Source organism: Micropterus dolomieu, linkage group LG19, assembly GCF_021292245.1.
Source record: "Micropterus dolomieu isolate WLL.071019.BEF.003 ecotype Adirondacks linkage group LG19, ASM2129224v1, whole genome shotgun sequence".
Lineage (NCBI taxonomy): Eukaryota > Metazoa > Chordata > Actinopteri > Centrarchiformes > Centrarchidae > Micropterus > Micropterus dolomieu.
Genome location: NC_060168.1, coordinates 34,623,046 through 34,638,489, shown reverse-complemented (window position 1 = coordinate 34,638,489; position 15,444 = coordinate 34,623,046). Strand labels below are relative to the sequence as shown.

The 15,444-nt window shown below is 42.8% G+C and overlaps 1 long non-coding RNA gene across 3 annotated transcripts in view; it reads left to right on the top strand.

Annotated features, from left to right (window-relative positions):
- Positions 1-1,060: 1,060 nt before the first annotated feature.
- Positions 1,061-15,444, top strand: part of LOC123957613 — a 57,414-nt gene continuing 43,030 nt past the window's right edge. The window contains exons 1-2 of one of the 3 annotated variants that reach the window (XR_006821836.1): positions 1,061-1,198; positions 3,128-3,243. This is a non-coding gene — a long non-coding RNA (uncharacterized LOC123957613). Of the gene's footprint in view, positions 1,199-1,355; positions 1,758-3,127; positions 3,244-15,444 lie in introns of those variants that run through there. The other 2 variants (XR_006821837.1, XR_006821835.1) reach the window with 2 other exon arrangements.

Below are 15,444 nucleotides of genomic sequence, written 5' to 3'. Positions count from 1 at the left end.
GATTTATTTTTCTCTCCTCCTGTTATGTGGATAGTTCAAATAACGTGGTGATTTTGTTATTAGTAACTGTAATGTGATTACTGAAGTTATCAACTTTGTAACGCGTTACCCCAACACTGGTTGTCTTTGACCGTTTGATCGTTATAGAATTGAAACTCTTTGCAGATCCAGTTTTTACCTTCCTGTACTCAAATGCAAAACACTAAGAGTTTAACTTATCCTACTCCAACCAAACTAATCTGCCTGTTGCCCATAACTGATATCCCATTTGTAGACTGATCCCTGTCTAGAGCTTTTTATTAACAGTTACTAGCACATTATTAAATAGAATGAATGGAAGGTGGCAAAAGCAACGGGAGGAAGAGAAGAAAGGACAGTTGTTTTACAAAGTTCAGAGGAAAGAGGCAGAAAAGACATGTGCAGGAAGGAACGAGAGACGAGACAATCATATCGAGACTTGGACTCACTGGACTAAACAGCACCTGAAAATGGGCAGAACATAACTCAGGTGAGACTACTGTGGGCAACAAGAGGCAACAGAGGAGCTTGATAGCTGAACGCTCTGGCTCCTAGTCTACTTTTGGAGACTCTAGGAACCACAAGTAACCCTGCATTCTGGGAGCGCAGTGCTCTGGTGGGGTAGTAAGGTACTATGAGCTCTTTAAGATAAGATGGTGCCTGACCATTAAGAGCTTTGTAGGTAAGAAGAATGATTTTAAATTCTATTCTGGATTTTACTGGAAGCCAATGCAAAGAAGCTAAAACAGGAGAAATGTGATCTCTTTTCCTGGTTCCTGTCAGAACACGTGCTGCAGCATTCTGGATCAGCTGAAGAGTCTTAATGGACTTTTTCGAGCAGCCTGATAATAAGGAATTGCAGTAATCCAGCCTAGAAGTAACAAATGCATGGACTAGTTTTTCTGCATCATTTTTAGACAGACTTTACAGGTTGGAAGCAGTAATGCACCAATTAGTTGTTCTCCAATAACCACTGAAATTCATGAAGAAGAAGTCTGATATCTGTCCCACCCCAACTTCCTGTGTGAACAGGAAATGCATCACATTGAGGAAGTAACAACATGAGGCCTGCCTGGCACACCTACACAGGGAACTCATTTTAACCGTTAATCCACCTCTCGTGGCCTGAAAAGATGGTTACCCAGAATCCTCTGGGCAGTTTGTGGAGCGTCGCCCCGGGGTGAGCAGGCTAACAGGCACTTCTTATGTTGCAAATGTGAAATGTGTTTTTCCTCCGCTCATAAATCATGAATAGGTTTTGTGTCTCAGAGCATTTAATTGAGTCTGTCTCCTTTTCAGTCCACATTCGTAAAAACTTAAAGATCATCTGAAATCTGTAAGTGCCGATTCAGAACTATTAATTAATTGATATGACATGATTAGAGAAGACTCACCAACCAGAGGCCTCTTCTTCTAACAATCAGGGTCCCTACAGAAATAATGTTAATCAGCAACAGCTGATATATTTCCTGATAACGAGGTTCAACTCACATAATCAACGCTTCTGCCTGATGCGTTGTACATTTCTCTTCTCGCTAATAAAAACAGTGAGAAGAAGATTTGATTAGAGATTCAGAGGCCTTGAAGCTTCAGCCCAGAACTTCTACCTTTTCTATTGGATGAATCTGCAGCAGCGGTCTCGGCGTGAAGCAGGACCTGCTGTGTGTTTTATGTAGAGAGGCAGAAAGTAGGAGTGGAGGATGAAGTACACAAATCCTGGACTTGAGTAAAACGTACAGGTAACCTTGCCAAATATTACTTTTCTTTACTTAGAAGTCTTCCATTTAAATTTCTACTTGAGTCAAAGTTTTTAAATGTAAATGTTTTAAATTAGCAGGCACTAGTGTATTTTACCTGCATGAAGGCGTCTTAATGTGCCGGTTTTTATAGTGTGCTGTTGCAAATGTGTAAAAAGGTAAAAAGGTAAAAGTTTGTTGTCGTTTTCTGTCAGACTTGCTGTCCTGCTGCGTTTCGTAACCAGGGCACCCTTGAAAAAGAGATTTTATCTCAATGAAACCTCCCCTGGTTAAACAAAGGTTAAATAAAAAAAGTAAAGAAAGTACTGCCTTAATTATCAAAATTAAAAAGTGCTGTTGATACGGTTATGTTTTTCTTCTGTCTTCTTCAAACTAAACATCATCTTTTATAAACTCTTCATGTGTTTGTGTGTAAAAATCTGACTTTGTAAAGTAACTGAAGCTGTCAGATGAATATAGTGAAGTAAAAAGTACAATATCATTGTTGAAACAAATATCTTCTCCCACCCTGAACCGTCCCGAAGTCGTCACGTGCAGCCAAAATGCGGCGCTGGATGTGTCCGTGAATGTAATCTGGTCTTGTGCAATATCAATCAAATTTATGTGCAACCTTGAACCAGATGTGTCATTCGTATTAAAAACTTTATTACAGACTCGGGGTCAAAACAGAAATACATGCCCACAAACGCACATAAAAAAACACCCTAAAAAATTTAAGATTTAAAAATGAAACATTTTTTGAAAGACGTCAGTGTCCTGCCAGGAGACAGTTGCACCAATGTTTTCAGTACGGGAGAGGTAGCGTGTAGCCGTATGTTTGTCAAGCCCAAGGTTGTTTAATTTTCTGAATCATAAAGGTGGTGGTGGCCCAGTGGATAAGACACGTGCCTTTGATGAGAGAGACCTGGGTTCAATTCCAACCGTGACACCGTCCACCAATGTGTCCCTGAGCAAGACACTTAACCCCTTGTTGCTCAAGAGGCGTGCGACCTCTGACATGTAGAGCGATTTATGAGTGGCTTTGGATAGAAGTGTCAGCTAAATGAATAATTGCTGGCACCAAACCATCTTGGTCTCTACAGTAATATCCTCTTTGTTTAAAAACTGTATCTTTACAAGGAGCAAAGCGTCAGACAGGTCTGAGATCTTTTTCCACGATCCGTCTCCTTCCAGTTAACATCTTTACAGTGTGTAATTACTGCTGAGCGCACTGAGTGTCCGTCACGAGGCTCCTTCCCTCCCTTCCTACACAGGAACAGACCACACGTGATCATTAAACTCTACAGCGAGTATAAAACTAAACACCTTTTCTCAGCCTGAGTGTGAAATTCCTCCATCTCTTTTTTCTTCAGGTATGTGTGTGATTCACAGTGTGCGGCGGCGGTTGTGCAGTTCCTCGGTTTGTTTAGGAGGTGACATCATCTCTACACCTGAGGCGGCGGAGCTGACACCTCCATCTCTCAGACAGGTGAGAAGGCACAAACAATCCAAAGCTCATAATGAGGACGGCTGCTGGTCTCAAACGGCCGCAGATTCCCCTCTTGTTTTTTGTGCAGGGTATGTGCATATTTTATCACCTGTTTCATTGACTGTCGGAGGTGGATCATGTTTCCCTTCAGCACGTTTTACAGTCAAAGACAAACAGGAGAAAGTTTTACTTTTGGTTTGTTTGGATGGAAAAAGCTTTTAACTCTGTCAGATTATTAGATATAGATATACGTCTTCTTTCTCTAATTTCTTTCAAATGTCTTTGTTGTAGTTTTTTTCTTTTTTTTTTTTTCCAAATTTAAACAGTCCAACCTGTTCCCTGCTGACCAACGTATAACATATATTCCCACACACACAGAAAAGATAAGAAACAAAAAAGATGCTTAGCAAATAATCGGCCCAATAAATGAACTAAGCAAGTAAGACATTTGAGTAGAAAGACGGGTAAGTGCTTTTCCAGAAATAATAAATAACAAAGAATCAGAAAAACTTTATTGTCACAGTTGCTCATATTAAAAACAGAAACACAAATAAAAAGTTGGTAAATAGCGTATAAAGAAGAAAAATGAATATAAAAATAGAAGAGTGTGGAAAAGTATTTTACAGTATGTGACAGCAGTATAATGATAAATAGTAGGAATACTAATGAGTGCTGAAAATGTTGAGGTGGATTGTGCTAAATATAAGGGAGAATTCCACATTTTGTCTGGTTTCTAAGTGGATTTCTAGACGTTTTTTCTGGATGGACATCAGAGAAAACGATATCCCCAGGAAGTGGACGTCACGCTGAATGATTCAACATGTGTTTCATGTCGCCGTGTTGGGATCAGTCTGAGAGAAGGAGCGCGATGTTTGACTCAAATTCACAGTATGTTCAGCTCTCCGGCGCGCCCCTGGGAAGGCGCCTGTCTTGTCCTGCTGAATGTCCAAGTCTGTTACAGATCTTATCCTGTCTTGTCACCAGAGTTAAATAAGTGAGGAGCACATGGAAGATTTCACGCCCCACCTCCCCCTTTAATGCTCATCCAGACCAAATGGGGATTTAATCAACTCAGGGTTCAGCATTTGTAAAAATCTGCTTCTTAAAACAGGCCCCTGGACCAAAACCCAGACGCTCTGGTTTCACTTCGACTCTCTGTCCTGGCTGCAGCAGACACGGACCTTCAGAGCCACCAGTCACACCTACAGCAGGGATAAGATTTATAGGCTTTTAGAGGAGTGCAGCTCAGGCGACAGATTTACAAACACAACAATGTGTGAAATCGACTTCGAAATATCACAGAGAGACGCTTACCTCACTCACACGTGTGTGTGTGTGTGTGTGTGAGTTTGAAGGTGGGACATCAGCTCACCACACACCTGAAATCTGCAGTGGTAGTAGCAGTAAAAGCCCTGCTCTCAAACTCATAAGTACAAATATGTTAAAGTCTTAGCCTCTACTATACTTCAAGTACCAAAAGTAAAAGTACCCCTATGCAGAATGGCCCATTTGACAATAGTATACAGTATATTACATCACTGGATTAGTGTTAATTTTGTCAGTCATTTTAAAATTTAGTCTTTGTCCTGCGTCAAATGTCCTTGTTAGTTTTTGTCATATTTGGTCCACAGTATATTATTTTTAGTTGACTAAAAGTCTGCGTATTTTAGTCTGTTAGTCATTTACCATCACTTTAGTCTTTTCTAACTCATTAGTATAATTCAGATCAGCATTTTGGTCAATTTGCTTGAACCAAAATAGAGAGATTTATCATTTTAGTCTTTATCTCACTCAGAGATAAAATATTTTGTAAAATTTGAATGTTTAGCTTTGTTCTCATTTTTATTGTAAAGGAGACATTAACTAACTCACCTCAGGTCCATTTACATTTATTCATTTATCTGACGCTTTTATCCAAAGCGACTTACAGCTGCTATACATGTCAGAGGTCGCACGCCTCTGGAGCAACGAGGGGTTAAGTGTCTTATTGTCTTATCCACTGCGTCAGCACCAATTCCCAGGTGGTCAGCCTTGATATGCCGCTTCAAGTTCGTAGTGTTTTGTCCAGAAATCTTAGGTTATTCGCTCTGTTTTTTTTTTTTTTGTCCGGCTCACTGTATTTGAAATGGGACCAAACATCTAAGCGCCTCTTTCTCCCGAGCAGGTTGTGTTCATCACCAGAGTTTGTTTCCTCCACACTAACATTTTCCTCGCGCATCAGGCGTCGCCCCGGGTGACCAGCGTTCAAAGCACAGGAAGAAAAAAAACACACCGCTGAATGAACAAACTGTTAAAGCCAAAATTTAGAGGGAGAAAATCTGGCCTGTAATATTTTGACTCCTCATTAAACTGACAAGAAGAAAGGAAGATTTTATTAACGTTTTTATTTTATGAATTACATTTTAGTCTCGTCATTTTTCATCAACAATATTGCACATTTACATGGTCACAGTCGGTGTTTAAGGACATTGTCGCCGTCTCGTTTTAGTTGTTAGTAGTAGTCAATGTTGCAGCTGGTAAAGGTGGAGCTCATTTTAAGTACATTATATACTGCCAGGTAGCTTAATCAATAATAATACATCATCATTTATAAGTTAATATGTTTAATGTATTAATATTAGTGATGTGAACTGATTTTTAAAAAAAGTTTATCACAATTAAGTTTAAAATGCTAGTATTTACTTGTATTTTGGTGATATACCACACATGCATGTGGTAAAGAAATACTTTTCACGCTTCAGCAAAGTGCCTTTCCTCTATTTTCACCACACCCTAAAGGGAACGAGTGCAGTTGCCATTTGTCATCGAGCTGTGTGCCGTTACACCGACGTAGTTTTGGTTGCTGTCCCGTAGTCACCATTCACACCCCGCTGTTGTTGCCTTTTCACAGAAATACAATTCATGAATCTTTGTGACGGGAGTTCCCCTCGAAACTTACACGTATGACAGGTCGCCTGACGCCTGAGGCCTTGAAGCTCCTGGTCCTTTGTCTGACGTACAGGGCTTGATCCTGTCTCAGTGCAAGCATCTCTGGCCGTAGATGGTATTTCAGACTTGTTGTGCACAACTTTGGTTTTATCTTAACTTCCGTCTGGAAAATAAATTTTACTCTCTCCTCGGCTGGTGCAATATATGCGTTTGCCACAGCTTTCAGTAATTCAGCCAGGTTAAAAAATGCACCAGAGCTACGGGAGGAAGTTGGGCTCAAACAAGAATGCATCTCATTAAGGTTTCCAGAATAATTGCGAGCGTTAACATTGACAGATCTAATTAAAATGTTGTAATCTGAAATTGCTAAGTGAAAAGTAACAATAGCTGTCAAATGCTGTAAATGTAGTGGACTTGAAAGTACAATATTGCCGTTGGCTGTGTGTGTGTGTGTGTGATAAAACCAGACGCTCCTAAAAACAGAAACTGAGAGTGAGATTTGTTTTTATATATTTTTTTACTGCTGGCAGTTCACAGAATAGGTTTTACAGTTATGTGTCATCATTTCTGAGGAAACAGAAACATTTCTGTTTTATTAAATGTGATAATGATTCATTTCAGGTGTCTAAAATAAACTACTTCAGTGAGTGTTAAAGACCAAATAGGTCAGTGAAATTCATTCACTCGTCCTGTGGGAATTACTTTTCTTACTAATCATCACTGATATATAAAGAGTGAAGTTTGATCATCATTTACTCTGTGATTTATTATTTATTGTGTCTCCAGTTAGCGTACGTCTGTGAGGACAGAAACAGTGGGGAAAAGTTAAAGTACATCATGAGAGCAGAAAGAGAAAATGAATTGGTTCTAGAAGCGTGTTGACATTGTGGCTACTTGCAGAGCTAGATACTGAACTATTGGACCTGGTGAGGAAACATGCTAACTTGTCAAGAACATGCGAGCATAAACTAGCTGCAAATGGAGACTGGATGGATCAGGGTATATGCAGGAATCCTGAAGTAAAAGTCAATCCTTTGTAAGACTTTAAGACCCCGAGGATACCCTGTGGACCAACAGGGCGTGCTGAGCTAGCACTGCTACTGTACTAGCGTGCAAATCTGTTTCCCGTCGGCTAAATCTCTTAATGGACTTAGTGGATTTCTATTGAAACCTGGTATTTTTTTCTTAGCAACATTGTTCTTTACATAGGGTGACCAGACGTCCCCGTTCTCAGGGGACAGTCCCTGCTTTTGGTGGCCCGTCCCCGTCTGTAGCTGTCCAGTATAAGGTGTTACCAGACATAACATCAGATTTTACGTTTCATCTTGCTTTCATCTGGATCAAACAAACATAACATGCAAATAAACATCACTTTATGAAACCTTTTATGGTTTTGTTTTACAGAATAATCACAATTGTGTTCAAACAAGTGTTTGCATTTTATAGTGTAACCAGGCCGGACATTTATGTGATTATAGGCAATAATAGAAGCCTGTTGCTGCCAACAGAATATGTTTTTGGTAGGTGTATATCTAATATCCTTGTTTACAATTATAAAACAGAATGTAGCCTATTATTAACAGGACTTATTGCTGAGTTATATATAAAATAAAGACATGATCTCTTTTGCAATTATCCTTATTACTCTACATTATTTAACTTGCTGTGTACCGACCAATCCAGTCCTTTTTACCTCTTAGAGAGGTGGTATTTTGCTTTTTGACTTTTCCCCTCTCCTTTATTGAGTTATGTATCTTTTTTGTGCATGTAACAGGTTTGCAAAGTGAAAAAGCCCAAAGGGAGTTCCCATCTCCCACAGAAAACTCTGCTCTGAACTGAAAACAGCTCGTTTGTAGTCCAGCTGCTTCCCTTTCATCCCTGTGACGTCACAGGGATGAAAGCTAAAGCGCCTCATATAACGCTCGCCAAGCGGCTACTCCAACATGCCCTCAGAAACAGCGAGCTGCAGCACACAGCTCTCCTCTCCCTTCCAAACACTAGCTACCCTCCAGGCAGTCAGTGGACATAAAGTTGTTCCTGTGATGTAGAGACAGAGCTCAGTTAAAACTTTATGGATACAGATTAATAACTCACCGCTCTGAAACTCTCGCTCCAGTCCGTGTTGCCGAGCCGGTCGGCAACACGTACGGCTGAACCCGAGCCGTTTACCGGCTTCTCACTGACCCGCCCTTCTCTGCTACAAGATGTATCGCTCCATAGCTAAAACGAAGCCTTCAACACAGGGTGAAAAGAGGAGCTGCAGCAATGTGCAGTATGAAAAGAAATATGGTGTTTTTTGAAAATGAAACCATGTAAACCTGTTCTGGTACAACCCCTAAATAAAATTATGAACCTGAAAATGAGCATAAAATGCAGTATGTCACTGCCAGAAAGTGACTGCAGCCTCTACTTATTGACTGAAAGGTAGATTCTACCTTTCAGAAGAGTTATGTTTGACAGATTATGAAACTAAAATGGTCCCCCATTTTTATTTCATATATAATAACATATTTTTTTAATGACATACTGACCACCAAACCAAAAATGTCCCTGGTTTTCATTTCAGAAATCTGGTCACCTTAAGTTTACAACATGGAAGTGGTTGTTCCTCCCTTAAATATTTCTTAATTAGTCCATATCTTTTTGTTTTGACTTGATGTAAGTAACAGCAACGCTAACAAAGTACCGCTAACCTCAGTGACACAAACACAGTTTCACACATAAAAGCCACCCTGTGGTTTTCTGATTGAATGCCTTTAGAAACGGCAGCAGTAGCCAATGTTTGATTTGGAGTAACTTTATACAGCTATTGATATATTTATGTACACATTATCCTCTTCCGCTGCAATACGTCTACACAACACAAATGTGGAGTAATGCACATGGAAATATCTGCCACCTTGTTCTTTTTCTGCACAGCGGGGAGAGCGGGGTGATTTGAGCCTGTGGGGACGTTGAGCCACCCCTTGTTTAAAAAATTTGTTATATGAACACACATTTTTGAAGAGTTAATCATTTTACTCACCCTGTGGTGGAGAGAGGCCCATGGAATATGTGATGAGCACAAAAGTCTTTTGCCGTTCAAAGTGATTTTGGTGTCTGAGAAAATCTTAGGAAGTTACAATATGAGGCTATACTGTTAGCATGACGTTACCCTTTGCGTTTTTATGCATCACCAAAATGATGTGACATCATGCATTTTAGACCAGAAACCATCATGTCATGCTTCTAAATGGAAGACAGGCTTCCACTCCTCTTGTGGGTTTGGACAGAGCAATAGGAGAGGTACAAAAATGGGAAGTCCATTCATCAGGTGGCACGAGACATGACGATCAACAGGATGACTTTGAAGCGATACATCGATATGAAACAACTATTAGACATAGCTGCACTGTTTCACTACTAAATGCAATTGAATGTTGGGACCTGGCGTTTGAGTTTGCACAATGAAATGCCATTGATGTCACCGACCCCCATGTGGCTCAACTTACTCATCATGTGGGGCAAGTTGAGCAAAGAGTCCACTTTTTTTTGGAAAGCCATTCTTTGTTTATTTTAGATCCAAATTGATTATTCCCAGGGATGCGCCACATCCTAAAACATAAGTACGTATTTTAGTTGGAGACCTCACTGTCATGTCAACACTTTAAAGACACCAAGTAAAAACTGGCTCAACTCACCCCGCTCTTCACTAGTAGCATTATTTTTCTCTATTCATCATCCTTATATAACCTGCATCTGTTTATTCCATATTTATGTTTCTACATTTATTTATGTCAACTGTCTGTTTGTCTACGTGTAGCACCTTTTCGTCAAAGCAAATTCCTCGTAAGTGTAAAATACTATTTGATCTCCTTCTGATTCTCCGATGCTGCTGTAGAAAGCTACCATTGACCAGACAGTCTGAGTAAGGGAACGGCGGACCCTGCCACTAACAACAGCCATGTTTCCATCCAATTGTCATTCAAATTTTAAGCTGACTTTTGAAATGGAAAAACCACCTCAAAAACATTTTAGCAAAATCAAGGATTTTTTTCGAATTTTGCCATTTCCACCAACCTTTTCTACGTCAAAACTCACATAAAAACAACAACAGTGATAGAAACATGGCTAATCCAAACCAATCAAAGAGCCAACGACTGAATGCAAACGTTGAATGACCTTTGTTGGAATTAACACGTCCTCATACCTAAACGACAATAGGTCGATTGTCAAGTGTTAAAAAGCCAACGTAATAATCAGTGTACATCATGCAAGTTACTATACTATAATTATATATTATTGATATAGTATATTAATTCTAAAATGTCTGTAAATCTTTATTTATTATAATAATATTAAGCAATGTTCCAATTCATACCACTGTATATTTGTTCCAAAGTGATTTTAAGTTTCACAAACCAAGAATATTCTGTAACGTTACATCACGAGCCAGATGTATTTTGATTTAGGTTAAAACTTTACAACATTACTGAGAATTTAATGATAGAATAACAGCAGTACGAACATTAACACTGTCGTTCTGCTGTTGCTGGACACGTTTGCTGTGTTGGTTGCAGTGCTCTGTGTGACTGGGCCTGGGGGAGCAGCTAACTGGAGCTTGCTAGCTAACTATTCCTGACAGCCCCCTGAAGCATATTACCCTAACCATCACAGTGTGTGCCTAAAAGTTATTGATTGTATGCATGTTGACCGGTTAACCCTACAGCGGTGCTAACAGATAGGGCTAACCTTTGTGTTGCTGTGCAGCGTCCGGTAACGCTACTGCAGCCTTATATTGACACCTGTCGGCACTTGTGGAGCTCCTCAACTCCGAAAACTTTTGAACACATTTTTGACTCGCCATCAATTTTTGTAAAACTGCCGATATTCGAAATCGCATTAGGATCTATACTGTACGTGAGCCCAGATTAACGTCATCACGTTTTGTGCGCAGTGGCTTCTGGGACAAACCATATTTGGAGGTTCCGTCAGGTATGCGTGCTGCAGCTGGATATGCTTGTCCTTTCGTGGACTTTCTGTCACCTGACTTCTTCTGCCACTAGAGGTCACGGCCTGACTGAAAACCTAAATGTGGCTCGTAATAAGCTGCTGCATCATCGACCTGTATGGCCGTTTCTCTGGGGAGGAGACTTCTACATCACTGCAGCAAGGTGACAGGTTAAACCACTGATGTTCAGCTGTTGTTATTTCTCTGTAAAAGTTGTTGGACAGAAATGATCGGTTACTGTCAAATGAATGCAGAAGCTGTGACGTTGTGCATCAGTTTCTCTCAGCACCCACAACTCTGACTGCCTTCCAGCATCCCTGGCCTTCTTCACATTGCAGTGTAAATACATTCAGTCTAAAAGCACTGGGATTAGCTTGTAAAATGTATAAATAAAAGTAAACAGGCCAAAACCCCTAAATTCCCACAACAAATACACACGACACGACCTCTGAGCTGCAGTCAAGGATGAAACACGTTTGTGTTTCTGTGGTGAATATTTCCCAGATCATCTAAGACTTTATTTTGATCTACAGTCACGCTTCTCTGCATCTTTAATGGTCGTGGTGTTTTGTGTAACAGGCTTCCGTTTGTTTCCTCTCTCTCTCTCTTTCTTATGTGTCTCTCTCTCTCTCTCTCCCTCCACCCACCCGCTCGGCTCGGCGCTGCCTCAGAATCTGTTTCACTCGCTAAATTGGCTCCTCAGACACCCTTCCCCTTCTTCCCCATCTCTCATTTAAAAAGTGAGAAATTATAATTATCTGAATTATGCTTTTAATGATGCGTTAATTAGAGTCATGGAGTGAGATTAGCCTATGAAGTATTACTTGTGAAATCCTTCCAGATTCATTCGAGCTTCTCATACAGGCAGAGAGGGGAGGGAGAGAAATGTTGCTCGGTGATTAGCGCACCAATAAATAACAGAACAGATTGTGGTGCATATGCTTACGATTACAACTTTTAAACCAACGCTTTAAACTCACACCGACTGTCTTGTGCTGGCAAGAGGTTTCTGTACTAACAGCCCAGTCAGTTTTGTGTTTCCTTCAGAGGCTCTCTGTGCAATTCTCACCAAATGTGAACTATTATTATCCCGTGTGAAGAGAAAGCTGATCTCTCAGCTTTTACTGCCTGCAAACTGAACCAACACTGCAAAACGAGACTGTGTTTGTAGGTTCTGCTCTTTTTAAAACTGCACTTCAGTTCTCATTCACAGGTCGTCAAATACGACTCTGTTTTGTCAATGTGCCTTGGCATCTTATACAAACACACAAGTTGGAGCCCTAGCACGGCCTCACAGCAATGTCTGCAACTTTTCAGCCCGAGCCCAACACCAATGTCATTTTGAAACACAGAGCTAAATTTATTATAGGAAAATTTATTATATAAATATTGTTCACAAATCTGTCAAAATCTGTGTTAGTGAGCACTTCACCTCACAGGTGTGGCATATCAAGATGCTGATCAGATGCACCGCGATGCAAACGCGGAAGACCCCGACCCAAATGCCAGTTGACAACGTAATGCCGACGGAACGCAAAAAGCGTAACCCGCGGAAGAGCAGCGCCCGGACCGACCGCGGCGCGCACACAACATAGACCAGTGCTCCCCCAGCACCCCACCGCCGCGCAGCGAACAACCAAAATGCCCAAATGCCACGCAATCATCAACACTAATGCACAAGTGACGAGCCCAACACGCACACTGTGCGAGCAAGGCAACACCCAATGCCCAGCAGCCCCCCCGCAAATCCCGCATGCGAGGTCGGGCAAACGAGAGAGAGCAAACGGAACAACACGACAGCGAAAGCCAGCAGAGAGAAACACCAGCAGCAAGTCCCAGCCCAGCAGCAAACGCGCCACACAGGTCACCGTGCACCCGCCAATAAAAGTCCGCCGTCCCCCCAACCGCCGGGAAAAACTAAGGCCGCCGGCGCCAGCCGACATCCCCCATGCCCAGCACGCAACACCAGCCAAACCAGCAACGAGGCAAAATCAACTAGCTCAGCTGCATGCCACCAACAACCCACCCACCCGTCAAGGGCCGAGAACTCCAGGCACAAACCCAGAACAAACCGGAGCACAGCCCTGCCCCGCACCCACACTGCACATCCCGAAAACTAACTATATACCTCAGTATCCAGAGGGGTCCAACAACTGGCCGACAGAGAAATGGGGAAGCATGGATCCGAGGCCAACGAAGCAAACAGGGACGCAAACAGGTCCCTCCAAGCCAACGAGGAAATGCCTCCCCCGGACTCCAATGCACAAACTAAACGGCCAGCAGCCATTCAGAGACCCTGCCCAGGGAAAAAGCACAATGCATCAAGATGCATCGACAATCGCCCCACAATCCCACAGCAGCCCACCAAACCGCAATTGGATCAACCCGCGCAGAGACCCCCACCCCCAGAAGCCAGGGCACCCCGCGACCCCCCAAAGCGCAAAGGACCCCAGACCGCATGTCCCGGGGTAAGCTGTACCCCGCCCCAAGGAAGAACAGCAGAAAGCCGTGCCGGGAGGCTCCCTGCCGCCAGGGAGCGATAACGCAGGAGAACCAGTACCACTGTGAGAGAGCTGGCAGGGGGAAGCAGTGGGAGCCTCACCTCTGCCGAAGAGGGCCCAGGCGAGGAGAGGAGACAACGGCCCCCAGGCCCAGGGACACACCACCCTCCCAGAAATGAGCAAAGGCCGACAAACACGAGTCGCCAGAACCCTAGGTCAAGGGCGGGCCCCCACGCCAGGGGAGCCCCGACCCCCCCCCAGCCCACCCCAGATCTGGCAAGGCCGTCACCAACCCCACAGCACCCCCGACGCCCGGGGCTCCAGGGGCAGGACACGAGGCCAATGAGAATCTTCCCCCACTCCTTCAACCCCTCTGCCTGCCTCTGTAAATGTATTGTTTTGTGTTTGATGCATGTCATGGATTGTGAAGTGTTGTATGGTGGAGTAAAGATAAGGTGTGTGTGGTAACTAAGGTGCAACTAAAATTGGAGGGTAGTTGTGACACAGGCAACCCACAACTGTCAGGTAGTGGAGCCTCCCATCGTGCCCCTCCCACCCCCCAAGCCCTCTGTGTCTAATGTGTAATTAAAATTGAGGGGCGGGCAGTGGGGGAGGAAGAAGTGCGAGGCCGCAATAAAGCAGCCCCACCCCCCAAACGCCCTGCAGGCTGCCCACCCCCCAGGGTCCTAGACCTGGGGGGTGGGTAGTTCGGTCCACTCCTCTTCAATGGCTGTGTGAAGTTGCCGCCAGGTCGAGACCAGGATGAGGACGATGAGCATGTGGTCTGCGGTTGGGAGGCCGGTTGGGAGGCCGGTTGGATGTACTGACAAAAACTCTGAAATGCCTTTTGGAGACGGCTTATGGTAGAGAACTGAACATTCAGTTCACATGCAACAGCTCTAGTGGACATTCCTGCAGTCAGCATGCCAACTGCACGCTCCCTCAAAACTTGCAACATCTGTGGCGTTGTGCTGTGTGATGGAACTGCACATTTTCGAGTGGCCTTTTATTGTGGCCAGCCTAAAGGCACACCTGTGCAATACCCATGCTGTCTGATCAGCATCTTGATATGCCACACCTGTGAGGTGTAGCGTTTATAATTTTGTTCAGTGTACATTAACACCGACTCTCCTTTCCAGAGATGCATACACATGCATTTGAAATTATAGCCAGGCTACGTGATTCAGTAGTAGGGGCGTGGAAAATAATTGATTTTTAGATGCATTGCGATGCAGACTTGGACGATTCTGAATCGATTCACAATTGTCAATAATCGATTATCTAGAGTTTAATTGATAACGTAATGTTAGTAGCCTCATTTTCTCATAGACTTCTATACAATCACACACTTCTTTCCACAGCCAGTGCAGTCGCCCCCTGGTGGTTGTTAGAGAGAATGCAGGTTTAAGTTACCTCATTTTTTAGACCCGGAGGTTCCCCTTTGGATTAGGTCCATGTTGTGGCTGGTTCTGTTGCCCAGTTGTTAGTTAGAGCAGGTCCAAACTGAAATTATACTTTCCTTTTCTGCATATCTGCAAAGATTTGTAAAAGTCCATGTGACTGAAATTTTATCCTCTGCCTGTGTCCTCGAGGGTCTTTGTGGACATACAGCATTTATGGTGACCAAACCGACACATACCGCACATACAGACACCCGGTGTCGTATAAAAGGATTGCTTAAAGTCTGTTTTGGAGCAAATCAGGACTTTAAGCATTATTAGTTGTGTGTTTATAACATTGTTGCACATGTTTTAAGCAGATGTCTGAAATTGACATTAATAA